The sequence below is a fragment of the Macrobrachium nipponense genome, chromosome 5 (assembly GCF_015104395.2).
Source record: "Macrobrachium nipponense isolate FS-2020 chromosome 5, ASM1510439v2, whole genome shotgun sequence".
Lineage (NCBI taxonomy): Eukaryota > Metazoa > Arthropoda > Malacostraca > Decapoda > Palaemonidae > Macrobrachium > Macrobrachium nipponense.
Window position 1 is genome coordinate 70308397 of NC_061107.1, and position 21246 is coordinate 70329642.

Here is a 21246-nt window from a genome sequence, read left to right on the forward strand (position 1 = left end):
TAGTGAAGGTCGCTGTAGATACAGCCTATCCAAAGGACTACCTAAACATAGGCATTACGTCTATTACTACACCCTAATTTAGATATTTCAGATGATATATATTTGTAGAATTTAACTTTGGTATTACATTGGCATTAGTGAAATCCGATATCTTATTTTCATTAGAAAAATGGAATACGTTTCAGGATAACGTCCAGCAAAATCTTAGGAAATGAGTACGTTGCCTGAGTGGGAACCATATAGGAAAATGGTCACATGTTGAAATTATATGTAGATTTTCAGCATGAGCCAAAGCATAATGATTGAGACAAAATATTTAGATTAAGCAATGGAACCAAAACGTTGAATTTTTATAAGACAGATGGAGGCCATTTATAGAAATGGCAACGATATTAGAACGTCAAAAGGTTCAAATATTTTCTTTCCAGTGATCTTTAACATTCATTTACGGTAGCTAATCCTTTTTCAGTGTTTAAAGAACTTTGCTTACAAATCCCTTTTATACAATATTATCGAATTATGTATAGTGCATGCGCTACTTTTTGTATCCAATAATTCAAAGGCACATAAAACCTTTTTAGATGTTAATAAATTTTAAGTTTAACCTCCAGTTTTAAATGTACAACCAACAATTATACCTGGTTATTTATCTGATCAGCAATTACGGAAACTAAAACGATGTATGTGATAATGTCAGATGAAGTAACCATTCGGTTTGCCGTGACATGCTTATTCATCCTCCACATGACCGTCTTTAGAACTATTTATAGAGAAAGGTTGCGACAATTTACAGTATCGTATTTACAGACAAAGATCAGTGTTTATATGCTTTGATTTAACTTGTCCTTTGGGTCTGTTTGTGTCTGTCTGTTTGGGTCAAAACTTGTAACTCAATCTTCGTCTGTTCCCTTCGTCTGATGGACTTGAAATTTTACACGGTGACTAAATTCCAGTGACAATACAACACTGAATGATCAGTAGGTCAGTAGTGATCTCTAATGACCCTACAGTGACCTCTCCCAGTATCTCAGGATTTGTATGAAACTGGATTTTTCCAAGCTTCTTTGACTCGGTAAAAAGGTTAACTACAAATTTGTATACCTTCTTTGACTCGGTAGGGTGCGTTAACAACTGTGGATTTTTCAAACTTCCTTTGGCTCGACAGGATATCAATTTCATTAGCTGCAATCATAAATCGGTTACAATTTCTGTCAATATTAAAAAGTATAAAATAAAAAAAATATAAAATTTTTCACAAACACACTTATTAAAATGCACTAAAAAGTGAAAAATAAATTTTTTGAGACACCAGGATTTCTTTTGCAATTAATTATGTCTACAAAAATAAAAACGGGCGTCAAATATGGAAAGAAATGATACTGAAAATGAAAAAAAAAAGATTCTTTTCTTGTAGCACTTCCATATTTGGCGCCCACGCTTTTATTTTGTAGACATGATTAATTGTAAGAAAATCTTGGTGTGCCTCCAAAAATTTATTTTCCACTTTTTATTGCATATTAATAAAAGCATGTTTAAATTTCTTTTTTATTTTTTTTTTTCATTTTGAAGATGAAGTCACGACAGGAAAACATATATTATGATGGGTGCAGTTTTGCACTCCTTTATGGTTAGGAGTGTGTCCTGTTGAAGTGGTTTTACGTTGCATTTTCAGCTAGCGGTACACGAGGTGATTTAGGAAAAGTAGCTTTTATGTTAACTGTTGGCTGCTGAAAAATGAGTTTTTGTGTAGGCAGTAGGGAAGGAAACGTTCGTCTGTTCTCTAAATTTATGGAAGTGTCATGGAAATATTTTTTGTTGAAATTAACAATTCAGATGTTTACTTGGGTATGAAGCACGTTCAGCATTCCAGAATGGTTTGTGTGTAGTCATCAAAGTTCGAAATTTTAATACCGGTGATTTTGAGTACATGGAATCCTTTTTTTCGTATCAAAAAAAAAAAAGAAAAAAGACGACATGAAGCTGTTTCGAGGAGAATTTGCAGTTTAATTTTCCATTTATTATGTTGCAATTATCTTACATTTTGTAGATCGTGCTACCTATTCTTGGCATCGTGTGTTTAAAGACCATTAAACGCACGCGACAGGGGTACCCCTACCGATAATGGACCACCAGCATAAAACTCTCCTGCCATTTTACACGCAAACTTCTGGGGATATTGAAAGGGGTGGGGGTTAGGGGTCGTATTTAGGCAAGAACCATTAACGACAGCTTTTGCTCATTTAGCCTTAGTTTCAGTTTTGCACTCGGGAGACTCGGAACCCACGGATTGCAGTGCAAGGTATCAGTTCTTTATAAACGATATTCAAACTTTGACATTATTCACGGTTTTACGAGGCTTCCGTCTGATACCTAATTTTCCTCATTCTAATTTTCATGTTTTATCAATTTTAGTGTAGAGTACATTTTTTTCCTACTCTGACTTTAAAAAGATTTGGTATATGGCGTTTCTTGTCTCAAAACGTCCAGATCAACGCATGCTAGAGAAATCCTATGAAAATGGGGAGTTGAGTACATGCACACTACAGGTGGATTCATAGTTCATACTCAAAAAAAGGAATCATTTCAAGAGGCTTAGTAGTTTTTCCAGACAAACGGAATTTCCAAACAGGTTTTGTATTGATTATTCTTCCAGGCAATGGCACTCTATAAAATCATAGTTTTCTTATCAAGTGGATAAGTCTTATATTTGTTATTAAGTGAAGCTTACAATAACTTTATAGAACTCGTATGAGAAGCTGAAGTTTAGATAAACCTGATAATAAGCAAGGGAATTCAGGAACAAATCTACTTTAGTTCCACTACTCAACAAGTGCTGTACCTACTTGAGTTTAGTCACATCGAGAAGTCTGCTCAGTGTCCAGGGCCAAACGAAAATTTTAGCCGGCAGATTGTTTACTTACGAAACATTGAAGCTTACTATGATTTTCAGTTAATATATATGGATAAGTAAAACTTGCACTAGGACAATAATTAACCAAAGGTGAATTAGACTTCTTCGTAAGTAGCAGAAAACTTCAGTAGAAAGAGATAAAAAACCAAAGGAGTGTATCTGAGTTGAAGAGATGAATCGTGAAGCTTGCTTACCTTGGTATGTGCACAGAGGAGAGGAACTTGCAGCTATACTACCTTACTTCGCACGAAAAGCACACCCATAGGCCTGCTTCGCTGTGCTAAGTGAAGCCTTAGGCCATATTTATATTGATACTGGATAGAGCTAGTTCAGATTTCCTTTGTACGAAGAGTGAAATTTGACTTTGAATCAGGTTTACCGTAAGTTGTAAGATACTGAGAGACGTTGGACGATTCATTTTCTTTTCCTTCTTCTTTCTCACCGTTATTGTTACAATAAAGGGTCTGTTGCCTGATACGCCTTCTCCACTGCATGCATCAGTCATGGTTTATTGTTTGGTAAAGGGGTTTATACGACCGATTGTCCTTCTTGTCATCAACACAGTTATTGGCGGTGGGCCTTGCCTTTGACTAGAAAGTAAGACTGCAACGCAGCAGTTACTGGCAGTGGGCCTAGCCTTTTACTAAAAAGTAAGACTGCAAGGCAGTATTTTCCGCACTTACTGGCGGTGGGCCTAGACTTTTACTAAAAAGTAAGCCTGCAAGGGAGCAACTGTCCTTTTAGTCGCCTTTTACGACACGCAGGACTTACGTTGGGAGTATTTTTACACCCCTACTGATAGACAATTCATGTGTAAAATGTTATATCCGTTTGTTTCAATATCGGATCACTCACAACCATTAATCTGCACAGACAGTGTTTACATTATTTAGAAGACGCACATGTAGATTATTTCAAAGATGCCATGGCTACAAGAACAATTTTCGATAATATGCCATAAGAAAATGTAAGATACCAAATATCATATAATGAGAATTATAAGTTCTTTATGAGTACATTTGTTAGATTTCTTTTATTAACTGCAATTATGTAGAAAATATTTTTATTGAAATATTTTTAAACCTGTTTATTTATCCATTTTATGATTTATGAACATCATATAAAGAATATTATTTTGGTTTATGAAAATATCACCTGTGAAGAAAATAACGTCTTTGGTAATGGCATTCAGCCATTCAACTAAGTTGTGTTTACCTGCTCTTAAGGCAGACAGTGAGTAAAAGTTGAATAATAAAAAAAATGCACTGAATTATCGAAAAATTACAAACCAACCCCCACCCCACAAAAAAAAAAAAAAACTATAATACACGCAAATACTATTTCGGTAAAGAATTACTATCTCTAACGTTATCTGTTGATGCGTTGTTAAATGAATATATATAAAAAACTTTGCAGTCTAACATAATCAGTGACAATTTTTATGGAATTTGAAGCTTTTCAGAGGAATCGTAGACACGTGTGAATCACCAATGACCATGGAATTGATTCTTGTCGAGGCTCCAAAAGAATTGCGTACCATGGAAATGCGAATTAACTTGTTCTAACCTAAGCGATGTTTTCTGCCAGGAACATTCGTGATCGTGATTAACTGTGATCTGCGATAACTGAACAATACCTTGTGGTCGTATATGAACCACAGGAAATGTCTTTCAAACAAAGTTTGAGAATGATGTAATATTGTTTAATGTAGAAAAGATATTGACATCGAAAGGCGAGATTTTTTTTTCAGTTGAAAACTCCAGCTGTTCATTATGATCCGCTAATAAATATATAGTAGATATAAAGTCTGGGCAGGTGTGACTATGCGCATGAGAATGAGAATGGCAATTTTGATGCTTCTTGGTTTCTTGTGATATGCGATGACAGGCGGTTTACTTGAGTATATTTCTGTTTCATCTTTCGTCTGTTTCCCAGAAAGTTAATTTACAACTTAGGCTGTAAGGTGAAAGTTTGCTGAATTTTTGTTAATACGTTATTTCTTGTATACTCGTAAAAACGTTTCTTTTAAGTGACACTACATGACAAATCCAGATTGTATCGCAGTAATCTTTACAAGGTGTTTATGTGTGGCTTTCATAGTCTCCGGCTTATAGAATATTTTTTCTGCAGTTCGACAAAAAGTTGAGTTTTGGCTGTAAATTAAGAAGCCAAGAAAGCTTGAGCAAAGAGTTGTTTTCTAATGCTTTCAAAGAGCTTCTGTAATGAATTACTAGGTTACGTGTCCAGTAATGGTTCAAGCACTAGAATTACGTTTCTCTTGCTGAACGAGTGAAATGGATATTTATGAAATTATACAGCAACCTAAGAACATTAAGGACACAATATTTTAGCATCGATAGTAACATCAAAAGAATTTACGCTTGATTAAAGAATGGGATTCTAGTAAAGGCATAAAACGACTAAAAGGCAACTCTAACTAAAATGTATATACCTTACAAAAACCATGTAGAAAATTGTTTTGAATATTCCTTCATCTATCACCATACTCTTCTTAAGTATTTTCTAAAGGGTGCAATGTCTAAAAATTTATGTGACTTTGTCCATTTGGTATGTTTGCTATGCTCATCAAAATGAGACTTTAAATCTGTGGTTTTTGAAAATCAGTTGCAGGCCACTAAATGTTAGAAAGAAGAAAGCACCTCGACGTTGCAATTTCTGATGAAATTTGAAAGTTGGCATCCGAATTATGGGATCCTACTTTACTATTAGGATTTAGGCAGCTTTTGTGGGTGCTCAGGGAAATCAACGAAAAAAGATTATATCACTTTACTGTATAAGAAGCACCTGTGAGAAAGATATAAATCACACATCTGAATGCATGATGTCCCCAGTGTTCTTTATGATTTTAGATATATAACTGATAAAAATATACATCTTGATTGGTACCTTGGACCTACGACAGTGACAAAGTAACCGTTGGCAAAGGTTGTGTTGTAGTTACAGGAATATTATTATCGAGGGGTATGCACAAACTAAAGTTGATAAAAAAAGGAGACCTCCTAAGCTCATATCAGTAATTTTTAACTTTCATGAATCATAAGAACTGTAGTGCGATGACGAGGAGAAACTGACAGGTGCGCCGTGTGATGAAATCCTATAGCTCAGCTCGAATTAGTGAAACCATAATTTTTGAAAAATAGACGACTATAATATGATTAACGTACTTGTCATGGATTCCAATTAAAGAATTAAAAGAAAGGAAGAAATGGAGACTATAACCTGCTACATTTAAATATCTTTAATTTTCATTATACAATAAAAATAAAGGTAGAAAAAGTAACAAGTTTAGGCCTTTATTTATATTCCTTCCCATAGTTTGTTAATTGGAACACATGACAAGTAAATGCAGCCATTTTGAATTTTTCCCTGATTTGTTTAATTTGATTTTGCTCTAAGCTTTTGCATTAATTTTCTTCCCTTTCTTTTAACTGCACTTTTGAAACCCAAGATGGGTAAATATAGCTGTTTTTAGGCCTTTTTATATGAATTGTTTTATTGAAATCTAGGGTATGTAAATTAAGCAGATTTTGTTACTGTGTCCTTTCCGTTCGTTTTCCTCGTTTAATTGGAATTCAGCTTATATTACTAACAGGATTTTCTCTTTTTCTTGTTTAATTTACTATAATCCACGACAGGTAAATGTAAATGTAGTCTTGCGCTTTTCTCTTATCCTTCTTCTTGTTTAATTGGAATAAATGTTAGGTAAATGCAACATATAGTCCTGTGCTTTTCCCTTTTTCATGATAGCTTTGTGCAATATATAATAAAGATGTGCTTTTCTCTTTTTCTTGTTAAATTGAAATCCATGATAGGTAAATCAACATATGATTGTGATATGACAGTAATTTTCTTTCCTCTTATTCTTTTTCATCTTCAGTTGAATTCACGATAGGTAAAAGCAACATATGATAATGATGTGCAATATATAACAGTGATGTGCTTTTCTCTTTTTTATTGTTATTGTTTGACTCGAATCCGTGATAGATTAATCTAAATATGATAATTTTGTGCTTTCATCTTTCCTTTTTTTCATGTTTAATTGGAATCCAAGATTGGTAACTGCAACATATGATAAAGATATACTTTTCTCTTCTTATTTCTATTGCTTAATGAATCTATGATAGCTAAATCAACATTTGATAGTCATATCCTTTTCTAATTTTTTTTCTTATTCAATATTCATGTTAGGTAATTGCCACATATTTTTATGTTCAATTGAAATTCTTGATAAATAAGTGAACATATGATAGTTTTGGGCTTTTATCTTCTTCTCTTTCTTGTTTAATTTGAATCCACGATAAACAAATGCAACATATGATAGTGATGTGCTTTTCCTTTTATTTGTGTACTTAAAATCAATTATAGGTAAAGTAACATAAGATAATGATGTGGTTTTCTCTTTCTGTTTCTTGTTCAATTGGTGTCCATGATAGGTAAATGCAATATATAAGACTTATTTGCTATCTCTTTCTTTTTCAACTCGAATTTCTGATAGTTAATTCAACATGAAATCAAGTATGGGTAAATGCAATTGATTGTAGTCATTTTTTTGCTCTCTTCTTTTAATGTGTTACTGAAAAACAACGAATTTGTTTGAAGTACCTCTGTTTATACTAAGGTTCTGAAGTAAATGGTTACATAGTATGTGCAGGGGAAATGATGATAATTACAATTAATAGTTCTCTTTTGTTAAATAATTATAACAATAATTAGAAGATTTCAGGCTTGAAATATAAGAGCAGTGTGGCAATGTTCCAATTAGATGTTTTAATTAGATCTCAGCTCATACTAGGCCCAACTAAATATAGATAGATCCGGTGATATTTAAGTGAAATAGAAATGAGTATAAAAGCAATGGAATGTTAACATGCTTTTCCGATATTTTGAGAATTGACAATGTCGACGGAAGAAGGATATTTCCGGGTAAGCAATAGTGTAGGTGTGTAATAAATAGACACAATAGTTTAGCAGAATGAGATTAATGAATATTGTAATCCAAATGTTGAATCAACAGAAATAAAAAAGCTCTACAAACGCAGCCATAACTGCAAGTGATACATTACAACCACCACCAGCTCAAGGAAAGTGTGTCCAAGGCTAGTAGTTAATGTTCACAGGCAAAACATCGTGCGAGTGTTCAGTCATGATGAGCTAACAGGTCCTATCGAGTGTCAAGGACGGGGAGATGCCTCTGCTATCACGAGCTCTTGTCTGGGTTGCATACTCACCCTTTAGACAGGATAAGTCAATACCCATGGAGCTACTCACAAGGCCAGATGATTTAGTGTTCTTAGACACCTCTTGGTCTTATAATACTAAAAGTGAGGTGTTAAATCGCTTTAAATGGTAATGCACCACCCAAAACAAGACAGTAGTATCTTGCATGGATCACCACTGAAAAGTCCTGTAGGGATGAAACTGACAAGGGTTTGGACTCACGTGAACGGCAGTTCCGAGTCTTGTTTCAAAATCAGGACAATTTCAAATGAGACAGTGTCCTGCTAAGTGCCAAACATCACAAAAACCCAGATAACTCGCCTGTTCCTACACCAATACATATAAAGTCAGATCTGTGTCTGACCACTCTTGTATAGACTAGCACAAACTAAGGGTCAAATGCCCTAGGATAAGAGTCACATCCTCCCAGGGATCTGAGTTCTCTTGAGCAGTAAAACTATCTAAAGCTTCACAGAAGTATAAAAGGTCTCTATCAGAGAGAGGAGATCTACTCCTTAGTCTCAAACACTGGCCTAAGGTTGATCTATGCCTTCAACAGCCTGGATAAATAGAAGCTCCTCATGGTGATGGCAAATGAGAGAACACTACTACCTGCTGAAGAGGAACTCTGATCCAAGAGATACTCCAGCATTAACCACTGGAGATGGTCCTACTTGGTAGACAGCCACTTAGGAAATTAAAGTATTCCAAAATCTTCTATGTATTCTGGAGAGAGAAACTTCTTGTTGGAGGAAACAGTGGTTACCTTTCATGGGTGAGTGGTAGAACTTTTACAACTTGGTGATACCTCTCTAAGAGGAGCTGAAACTGATGGTTGTACCAAAGAAGAAAATCTATCTGCACCTCGGGCAGCAGAGCTAGCAGGTTTAGTATCATTTGACATGGACTTATGAAATCCACTAGAGACTGTCTGAGAAAGGGAAATCAGTTCCTGTTGATTACCTTTTAATAAGTATGATGGCAAAAAAGATGTAAGTCCTGAGGTTATACTTCAAGAAATGAAAAAAATGTCCTCCATGTTACTACTGGTTGAATTATAAAGGTGGAACAGCCTGGTGCTACCTATTGTGCTGAAAGACAAAAGGAATTACTCTCAGAAAATGAAAATCTTGAACAACTTCGCCATACAAGAATTTAGGGGCCATTATGTCCCTGTTACCTGTCCCTGAAGATTGAGCTAGTGTGCCAGTACATTTGGAAAGTCTGAAATATACCTGGCCATCAGCTCCATACAAAAGCATCTCTGAAGGAGAGTGCTTAGAAGATCCTGTCATCCAGCCACAGTCTCAGTCTTCCAAAGATCTGAACTTCTTGAGACCCTAAACCAGAAATGGGGAAGGAGATGCCCCAGGATAACAGATGACCTAGAAAGAGTTCCACTGCTGAGTGGAATGTTCTTGATGGACAAGAACTTGTGCACAACCTCCCTGAGTTTGCCCGTGCAAGAATCCCAATGATAGACTCTTACTACATCCATATATTAGCAGACCAAGGAACTTTACTCTCTACATATGAAATAGAACCACTCTTTTGTTATTCATTCAACTAACTAAAGAAAGTGGTTTTCCTAAGAAAAATATGGCAACAAACTCAGCAAGACTACAAATAAAGAAATGGGTTCAAGCTGACACCAGTATGGGCATCATGTAAAATTTTTTTAGGGTGTGGCTGGTGGGTTTTGGGTCTGCTTGGCTATCTGACCCATACTACAGATATTCACACTTACCAACAGGAAGAGGGAAAGATGATATTTTAGTACTGGAGATAGTATTCTGTTTCTTGTCGCCAGGGTCTGTTGTTGGTTAAGAGCGATAATAAGCAATATCTTTGTGCTTTTGTTTATTGGCTAAGTTACATTGGAGAAGGGATGTAGTAGAATATATATGCAAAATATAAAAGGCATACATAATAGAATCATTACAAAATATAAAAGGTGTTATGATTTTATTATATAATAGAAACAAATATATGAGCATTGGGACTCTATACCTGATAAGGAATCAGATCCTGCATACATGATGTAGAATGTGCAGGATTGAAGCTTGTGTGTTGGACTCAATACTAATACAATAATAATTGCTTACACTTATAACATTTCAGCATGGTGTAATGCTGTGCAACTAGCTTTGAACTGAGCGCGTCTCTCAATGCGTGCAACTAACTTTGAATTGAACGGGCCTGAGGAGCTAAGTTTTCCAGCACGTTGCAAGCCACGAATGGAAGAGCCCCCTCCCCTGAGAATGAAGCAGAGGTACTTCCAAGAGGACTTATGGATTTACTTATTTGAAAAGTACCCATCCTTGAAGTCCACTGGCAGAGGAAGTTGCTCTTGACTTCCAGTGCACCAGTCCTCGGATCTGGACACACCTACTGGAAGTGATGTCCTACTGTGAGCCAGGATCCTATGGGAGGAAATGTATTGGAAAAAAGAAGAGTAAGGGGTATTGGGGATTCAAAGGAGAGAAATAGATAGCCTTCCTCTAGGACATTTACTATTCAGGTCACTGATAAATGTTACTGTCATGATGTAAAATCACTTGTCAGGAACCCTCTTACTAATGGCAGTTGAAGGGAGCCTTAGGCCCTGCCTGGCAAGGGCAGGTCATTCAATCATGGAGACCCTGCCACAAGCTATACCACATCCCACCCAATAACCAGTGCCAACGCCAACTCATTGCCAAAATGCCTAAGGATTTAAGACAACATATTATCCTGCCTACCCAAAAGCAACTTGGCTCACAGATAGTTTTCTGATAGGCCAGGTAGGTGAAAAGCCTGCTCCCAGAAAAAAAAGTTCCTTCAGGGTATCCACCACTGTCTGCCCTAAGTTGTCACCTTTGTATGCAAGAGAGTGACTCCCCTCACATAGAACAGTCTAGTGAGAGACTAGAAGAAAACTAAGAAAGATAACTGAGTCTACCTGCAGTAACAGTTTGGCACTGTCCAAGAGAAAAAGTTTTTCCCTTCCTACAATTAGTCAGAGGAAGTAACTCACTAGGCTGGTTAATAAAGTGTGCCAAGGTGCTTCCTTAAGGCCGTCCCATTCACCAAAGGGCTTGATGATATCCTTAAAACTGACCCTGCACCAGACACTGACACCCCAAGGCTAATTCTGGTTCATACTCCTTTGCAAAAGAGGCTTGTCAGAGAGGGCTAACACTCTCTATCCTAACCCCAGTGTCTATCTGATTCTTACATCTTAGAAATACCCAAAGTAGTGGGGATGGTAAACTAACAGTTCATGGAACCCTTGACCAGTCTGGTAGAGACAGAGCTTCTACCAGGTGAGCAAGGCTGTAGATGGTTGTCATTCTGTGTTTATGATGCACCCATGCATTGTGAAGAGTGAAATTGCTTACATGAACGCGAATGAGGACTGTTAGTGGTTGTGCCCCAACTTTTGTAGAAGCCCAAGCTTTGACAAGACAGGGAGGATGAATGGGAGATGCCCCTCTCGCTACCATTGGATGAAGGTAATGCTCGAGACCTGTCACAATCCTGGGACCTCTGGCCCTTCCAAGTGAAAGAGTGAGAAGAAGGAAAAGAATATCTGTATGCTTGACTCCCTTGCTTGCACTGGGCTTCACTGACAAAATGCATGGCACCATGGGCAGGTGGCTAGCCTAGTTAGCCAGACTGTTATTGGTACATGTGGGTCCAAGGAGACCCTGTGCTGGTTTCAGCTGTGTGCAAAGTGCTAGGTGTAGCAGTGTGCGAAGCACTGCTAGTGTGAGCCCCTTTCAGTCTCCTTTAGAAAAGACCAGATGCAAGACGCCTAGCTATCCTTCTCGTAGGAAAATCATACTAAGCTGCCTTTGTCTTCCTCCAACTGAAAGTTTCAGAACAAGAAAGAGAAGGGTTTAAGGAAAACCACACCCATAACTGTTGCTCCTGTGAAACACGATTTGAAGATCAAGTGCTTGAATTGAAAACTAGTCATGTGAACAGGTCACGCAAGTTCCTCATAGTTAGCAAATAAACCACAAGAATGGTTGCACACAACTCTTATGGAACTTGAAAGAGTTGTGGGTAAAAAGGCAAAGGAATCTGTTGCTATCATGGTTATCACACCATGGATGGACAGAAAGAACCACTAGCTTGTTGCTTTCTGAAAACCCAATTCGGAACTGAGGTTGTGGTGACTGGTGAAAGGCGCCACAGAATTTTCTTTCAATCCTGGCCGGACAGTTCTAGAAAACAGAGACAACACCAAAAACCCATTGCCACTCATATATCCTACCCATAGGCTGAGTATGCAGGAAGTTAACGAGCCACATGAATGGTCCATGTGAACACTGCATGCTACCAACTCTGTGCAACCTTGTTGAGCTTCAAAGAGAAGAGTAACAGCCTCCTCTCTTACCTTGGCCTTATGGCACTGGATGAACAGAGAGCACTACAAGTTTTATGCTACTCATAACCTAATCATCTGACTGGGTAGTGGAAGCAAACGAGTGGCATGAACAGGTAGTACAATCCCTCTCTGTGCGACCCTGAATGGTTATGGTGGGGGGAGTTGTAGCATTCCCCAGTTGCCACAGCCACACAGACCTGGATAGACAGAGCACTATAAACCTGTTGTGCCAATAAACCCCATATTTAGATCAAGTGACAGGAAGCAGACACAGGAGAGAGAGAACTAATCTCGATACCAGTTCAAAAGCTTAAAGAGAGATGAGATGGAAGAAAACTTCAAGTCTAAGGAGATGGAACCTAACACCAACCCTACCCAGGAAAAATAATGGCTGTTGGTGACCAAACTTCACAACCCTACCTTGAGACAAAGAGTATTCTGAAAGAAACCGAATATGGTTTCAGACATGGGCTATACTCCCCCACTCCAAACTTGCAACCATAGTTTAAAGAGTGTAGTTGTGGTGAAGTAAGATGACATAGATGATGATAAAAGGAAGGACAATGCCACTTCATCCTTGTAACAGTGTTGATAATCTCCTGTTCTGTAGGGCTGGTCAATTCTGGAATTAAAGACTAACCAATAATGATCAGTGGAGTAAGGCTATACAGCCTATTTCCTTCAACAAATAAAAAGGAAGGCTACAATTTGGAGACTTGCCTTATCCAAGGCAAACCAAACTCTTGCAGTCCTTCCAAGTGGCTAAGTTTTGCAGCTTGAAGAAAGAGATATAATTAAGCAAATGGAAAATAACACAGCTTCTGTAAACACTACCAGACTGCCATGTTTCCGATGAAAACTAGCTTCCATCCTAGGAAGGAAAACTGGATCCAGATTTCTTGCAAGCATGTTTATTTGACCAATGGGTTTGAATCAATAATATCACATACATTTGACAAACAAAAATGGGAAAAATAACATTAAAAAACTTTTAATGGCTAAGTTGGCCAGAGATTCCTGAGAGATGTCTGAACTTGGCTGGAAGGAAATTGGAGTTGAGGCTAACAGGTGGGCATGGTTTCCCTTGTCTGGTAGTTAAATATCTTCCAATAAAGTTGGAATGGCCTTTTCCAGCTTGCACTCAAAGCTAAATCCAATATAAAGAATGAAAATTAGTATTTATGCAGGAAGCACTGAAGATTATAGGGAACACAATCTGGAAACATGGTGAATGTCCCCCTCTTGGTAGCAGGAATATAGAGTCATCTGTCATAAGACGGTATAAGGTTCAGTCACAATATTTTCAGAATACATATAAGCCACAGGAAATATGATGGTGATATTTGACAGGAAATGAGAACCTCGGGAATAATAGTATTAATTTTCACCTAGGCACATCAGTGTCAAGTACCTATGACAGTTCTCCAATCTTCTTTTTATAGTGCTGCTGTGAAGGTTTTTAACCAAACACATGTATTATGCTCAGGAAGCTCATCACATTTAACGCCAATTTTGCCCTTGTGACTGTTGACCACTTAGTATTTTGCATTTTTGCATGTGGCCTCTCATTTGAAATTACAGTTTCTTTCCCTACCTGAAGGTGAGAGACACAACGGTGTGGCCGAAAAAGTGGACTTGGTTACTATTTTTGTGGTAGCTGACCAAGAGAATTAGTTCATGTGTGTCATTCCTTAGAAAACAATGTGAGCCATTTTTGACGACAATTTTGTAATCGTCACTGACTACTGAAATTTTTCTAGTGCCTTCAGCCAACGACAATAGGGTTCCGCAGAATGATGGAGATAATTGATAATAGAAATCTGCATGAAGTGATATAGACGGATTTATGATACTCTTACCTACTTTTTTTTGTAGATGAGATATGAATTTAACCTGTACATATGAAAGCAGACGCTTGTTTTCCAAATGGAGAATTGTAACTGGCTTGTACTCTGTTGTTCCAACAGGAATCTCACAGTTGAATGTTTTTGCTAATAGTAAAGTAAATCTCTTTGTTTAGTCGTTTTTTGAAATCAATCAGGAAGTAAAATATATTTATATTTATTGAATATTTTATTCATTTAATCTTCATGTATTCATTTTGATTTTCATATATCTTAATTGTAAAATGATAACTTCCCTTCCTTGTTTTCGATCGGTAGGCTATAGCCTTACTTTCAGGGCCGCATTTTCCTGAAGTTTGTACTAGTATAAACATGCTTGCTTCTCCCCATCGGCCGTCATCCTTGGCCAGGCTCCATCCCCAAGCTTATTACCAATAATGAGTGCATAAATAACCTTTGAAAATGTACTTGTAGCTCACATGTTGCTGTTCGAACGACGGGTAATTTACAGGCAATGAATGCAAATATACAGCATATGGTCTTATGCCATTAAGTGTCCTCCCTTCTTAAGGTACACTGTATGAAAGACGCTGGGTGTGATAAATTTAAGTGAACAGTAACACTGGTCACTGATCATACGTCCAAATATCGGATCACAAGCCCGTGACATTGATCACAGTTCTGTGTGTTTTTGGACGTCTGTCTGTCTCTCTTCTGTCCTGTCTATTTCTCTCTGTCTATGTCTCTTTCTCTCTCTGACTGAGGAAGTTTTGTAACTTATATTTTTCATTATATAATTATACTGAAACTAGTTATCATAAAAGCAAACATAGTACCTGATTTTTAATATATTTATGCATTGATGAGGCTGCGGATGGTTGTTGACAATACATAAAAAAGTATCTAAAAGAAAACAAGAATAGCTTAGTAACATATTTATTAGATGTTATTAACAGAGAGTAGTTGGGAAACTATAATTTTGAAGATATGTTAATCAGGAGCGTCATCGGGTCTCTAAAAATGACGGGGACATACTTAGAATTATACGGTTAATATTGGAGATCTAAGAGAGCCTATGCAGCTGGGGAGGTTCAGGGGGATGGTGTAACCACCCCAAGAAATGTTTTGAAGAAATGAACGTGATCTGGTGTATTTTAATGCCATATAGATATGAATATACATATGATATTAAGGGAAAAGGATGATTGGTTTATCAATATTAGCTAGTCAACAAGTTTATAAGTCCACCATTTACTGATTGGCTAAAATACGGTACAAGTCTTCTGTGACATCCTCAATATACAGTTCCACTTAACTCTGTAGAGACTATGATCAGTATGTAATATTATAAGCATAAGTAATAAGGATAAGAATAAACTTATACGTTTATGATGAAGTTTATTATAGGATTTATTGGACTCCATTGAGAGTCTAAAATAATAGAGTCCTGTGACAATAAAAGCCATTTACCCCAATGGGGGCTTTAATATCTAAGGTTAAGAGTGGTATCAAAAGAGGTAGTAAATCAGTGAGTGACAAGAATGAGAATGTACTAATTGTAACAGAAACAGTGGAAAAGCATGAGAAAGTATAAAAAGGGACAATGCTGAATTAATTAATTATTGAAAATGTATGAAATGAACATTATGCAAACAATAACATAGTTGGATGAGAAGAGAAACAGTAGTGGAGGATAGAGATGCAAGGAGGCAATTCATTTGTGGACACCTCTTCGAGGATTAAAGCATTTCTGCAGTCGATGAAGAAAGTGCTTACCTCCAGTTTCAGCCAAACAATAGAGGTGCCTTAGAAATTTCCAAAAACATTAGTCCGTGTGTCAAGCACTTTTTTTTTTTTTTTTTTTTTTACAAATTTATTAGCTATGTCTTGAGGGTCAAGTGCATCAAGACGTTCTAGGTAAACATGACAGAACATAAGATGGTTAAACCGTTTTTAGGTCATGGTGGAACGCAGCCAAGTTTTCATGCTGGAGAGACCAAAATGAAGTCTCAGCAAGCGTTCTACCTGCGGGAACATTCTTCGAACTTCCGGCACCATATTTCCAAATGACTTTCGGTAGTCGTCAGCAGATGCACCATTGAAAAGTGGAAGAAATAGATTTCTAGTATTGAGAATCGGAAAGTCATGATACTTCTTGACTGACTCTTCTTTGAATGACCCAGTTAAGAGCATTTCACTTAAGTTGCAGTGTATACATCGTGAGATCAGATGAAGTGAAATACTCATTTAAATACTCTGAGATACTGTCAATTAATATGAAGAACTCTACTCTGTAATATTCCTCTGCGTAACTGGGAGTATATTCCTGAAAACCGTCATCAAGCCTCTTTGGAATCTTGTGCTCGTGAGGGAGAGTCACTGGTTCGAGTTCACACTCCTCAATTTTCTCTTGTGCAACTTGAAAAATTTCCTTTAACTTTCTGTCTGTACGAAGGGATTTGAGATTTTCTGCAGAAACTTTGACAGCAGCAAGCATTCCATTAACTGTGACTTTGAACCTTGAAGAGCCTTAATAAGAAATTATGGTGAGTGTTTTATATGTTGGAAGAAGCTTGTCCAGCTGTGTATCTCTTATGACCTATAACCTAGCAATAGTGTAACTTCCAAACTGAGCCATCCTATTTTCAGGTCTACCATTTTGTTAGTCTTAACTTTAAAACCTAATATATTTGTAGAAAAATAATGTCTAACAGGAGAATCAAAGACTTAGAAGCAGGAAAGATAATTAACTCATAGGCAATTGCTGCAAGTGTTTGGCGTTTGCCGACTTCGTATGCAAACAATGGGATACCTTAGGATACCTAATGAAAAAATACATAACTGTTTCTTTAATATTAAAATATTTTATACTTGTTTGTGTTGAGCATATATTTTATAACATTGTCAATAGCCTCATTTTCAGTATCTGTTATATTAAACTCGGGAGAAAAAAAGGGGGGCGGGGGGGGCGACAATTGATTTGTTGTTCCCCCCTGAATAAAAAGTGGGGGATATGTCCGCCCCGCAGATGACGCCATTGATGTTAATGAAGGTTAGGAATGAAAAGTGAGCCTGGGCAGGTCATATCATGCACACCAGCTCAGACGGCAGACGCATTTTCCTGAGGCCAGACACCTGACCCTTCATCACAAATACTAAAAGACTGAATACCCTAAAGGTAACAGTGATCCCTTATAGAACTTATCAATCAAGAAAACAATCAGTCTATGTTCATTAAAATAGATATGAGGCAATTTTGATGAAAAAAAATCACTCAATTCCTGGTTCTAATTCACTTGAGGAAAACGGCACAAATACCACTCTACATTACTACCTAAACAAAAATAAAATATAATACTGGTGGTAAATGATACACATAAAAATTTTAAATACGAAAATTTATTTCCAATTTCAAAATTTATAAGTGAAATTCACAATCTCAGGGAAATTGTTATTACTTGAAAACAAAAGTTTGATTAATTCTTGAATTAATTATTAAACAAAATTAAATCAAAGTTTATCAAGAAAATTAATTAATTCATATTATAAAGCAATAATTAAATTTGAAAAGAAACTTAATTAGATGCAAATTAATTCACAAGTGTTAGATTAAGACATTTATACGATCAAAAATTATTCAATCTAATTAAAAAAATGAAGAGAATACAAAACACAATCATATGAAGAGCAATTAAAGCATTGGCAGTACAACATTAAGTATACAAAATGGACATATCAAAAGAACAAAACAAAAGAAAAATGCATAAAAAAATTTAATTTTAGCCAAACACTGTAAAATAAAACCTCGAAGTGCGCTTCAAAATATTTGTCAATTACCTTCAAACCAGTTGCGACTTCTCACTCAAAAGGAGATGCCTGTTACGATCTTCAACACTTTTGTGGGCTAAACAACAATGCCCAGATTCCACAAACAACACATATGTTACTAAGAAATTACACAGAGTTAGTAATATCGATTGACTAATTTATACAAAAACATGAGTTATGTTGCTTGCGCTGCAAGAGAGAGGGAGAGAGAGAGAAAGACACACACACACACACATACTGGTCTTCCTAACGCCCCAGATCTCAAGAGTGGAATGAATAAAGTCTTCTCTATCTCCATATGAGTATGGGCATATGGGTGCCGTTGAGCATACAAATTCTAGACGAAAACACATTACGTCATCTCGGTGATGTCATGGAAGTTTCCAATTCACAATTAATTACGTACAAGTCGATAAGTCCTCTTTTGACAAGTTGAAAGAGATAGGAGTTAATGTATTAAGGATATTAAATAGTTTCCTAGCAATAGAATCTTTAATCACTGCAAGTAAGTATGAAATGATACAGTTGAAAGAAAGATTCCCGAAGGATTCTGATGCCGTCCTGGGAGTTCCTTACGCATTTGCGTACGTGGATGAATAGTTTAACTGTGTTCGTCGCGGGACCGCTTAGGACAATAGAAAATTAGCTGGCTAAGCATTTTCAAGTTGTGAATAACAGCCTTCTCTTGAGGCTTTCGCTCCTACCTTCTCTCTCTCTTTGCCTTAATTATGTTTCAAAATGAAATTGTACACTACTTAAACATGTTAACTTTAAATATGGGAATCTGAACACAAAAATATACATTTCACAACATTATACACAGTTTCTGAGTGGAATTAATTGTATTACCAAAACCATAATTGCATTACGAAACTCACATTATAAGAATATATGTGAGATGAAATTATACAGTGTGCCTTAAAAAGGGAGAAAACTTAATGGCATAAGGCCATATCTTGTATATTTGCATTCATTACTTATAAAGTCCCCCTCGTTCAAACAGTTACAAGTGAGCTACATGCACATTTTCAAGAGTTATTTGTGTGACTGTTGTGGTAATACGCTAGGTTTGCCGAGCGTGGTTATGCTGCCAGTACAGAAGACTTCAGGAGAATGCATCTGGACTATGGCTATATTTAGCCCTTTTCTCTTTGATTAATTATGTCCGTACAGCAAGCAATGTTCATATATTACTATTTTGCTACATATTCGTCCATTGTTTGCAGTGAAATGCATTTTATCCAGAAAAAGAATAGTCCGCATCATTTAACAAGGCAGGTACTAATTAATGATCTGCAAACCTTCGAAAAACTTAAGGGTGGATGGGAAAAGATATCCTTCAATAAATCGTGTTGATGAAGAATTAGATGAGAGAGAGAGAGAGAGAGAGAGAGAGAGAGAGAGAGAGCGAGCGGAGAGAGAATAAAGCACTCCCGACGACCAAGACACATGGGACTGAAGTATTTGATCACGTTTGCTGCTAATGCTACAGCTGAAGTGAAAGTTTGTTGGCACGTCATGAAATTTCATCTACTATATTGATTTGCGCACTTGAATTAATCATTCAGCGACGTGTGTGGACAAGTGCCTGAACTAAGATAATAATTCACACGAACTGATCCATCCACATCAACCGGCATACCAGTGTCCCATACTCCGTCTAGATGCAGGTATGCAATTCACTGGACCGGTTACTGAAACATCTAATTTTTTGTTCAAGGGACAATATAGTGCGTCTGCATTAGCTGGATTTAGACGATAAAGGAAAATTTATCTTTCTTACTCCACACTGATAAAAAAGTTTTCGTGTGTCTACCCATTGTTCATTTGTTTATCATAATACAAGGCAAACGTAAAGAGTAAACACAATATATATATATATATATATATATATAATATATATATATATATATATGTGTGTGTGTGTGTGTGTGTGTGTGTGTGCGTGTGTGTGTGTGTATATATGAATTCTTAATAGAACACAAAAGAATGAGTAAATCAAATGAGAAGAGATACAAGAACTGGAAATGCAAATGACATTTAAAACTGAAGAGTAAATAATACATAAAAGAAACTAACAACGCTGGCTTAATTACAAATATAAAATAATACAAATATAAGGAGAGAAAATGTTGAAGGAAGCATACGAAAAAGAATAAAAATAAATATTCTGTGAAAGAGATGAGAACAACTAACTAAGGCAGAGAGAGAGAGAGAGAGAGAGGAGAGAGAGAGAGAGAGAGAGAGAGAGAGAGAGAGAGAGAGAGAGGATAACAAACGAATGGAGAGAGAAGTAATGGTACTCTCAGTGTCCTAAAATATCGTAATATAGAACAACGCCCTTTCCTTTTTTTTCTTTTTTTTTAATTATTGGTAATTGACGAGATCGAATACTTTTCATATAAGAATTGTAACACATAACAACATAACCTCTGTGGTCATCGAAAAATGCGCAAGGTTTTTAATTAAGCTGAGCGTCTCCTTATCACGTATCATCCTTCAATATTATATTACCCAGTTCTAGGTAAAATCGACACACCGTAGAAAACCATAGAAGTAAATGCACTTCTGACGATAGATTTTTAATTTCCCTTATTTGGATTGACAAATACTTTTCAGTGATGACAAGCTTTTGCTGTATTTAGTAACAGAGATGGGGGATGCTGCTAATTTTACATACCAATAGCCTTACCCATTCAATAGGTCTATCAGCGTCAACAAAATAGTAGACCGATACTCGAAGACAGAGCCCAACGATGATTATACGATTTTCCGGATTTGAGGTCAATAAATTGTTGAAAGTGATGAAAGGCAAAACGTTTCTCAAAAACCGTTAGAAATGAGGTGTTCCTCTCGGCACCAATGGAACAACAAATTTCGACTGCATTTCGAATGCTTAGCTTCTTGAAGCTCACCTAGGACAAGTACATTGAGAATATATTTTCCATTTTAGATAAATCTTGTTGCAACATTCGGACTGGAAAGGAATTTTGTGGGTTCCGGTCAGTCGTGCCTTTTTAAAAATTCGTTGACTGCATAAAGTTTATAAT

The 21246-nt window shown here is 36.6% G+C and overlaps 1 protein-coding gene across 1 annotated transcript in view; it reads left to right on the forward strand.

Annotated features, from left to right (window-relative positions):
* The first annotated feature begins 2262 nt into the window (after positions 1-2262).
* The window catches only part of LOC135215393 (uncharacterized), a 63262-nt gene continuing 44278 nt past the window's right edge, over positions 2263-21246 (forward strand). The window contains exon 1 of the mRNA XM_064249986.1: positions 2263-2299. The gene's annotated coding sequence lies outside the window, so the exon portion shown is untranslated. The remainder of the gene's footprint in view (positions 2300-21246) is intronic.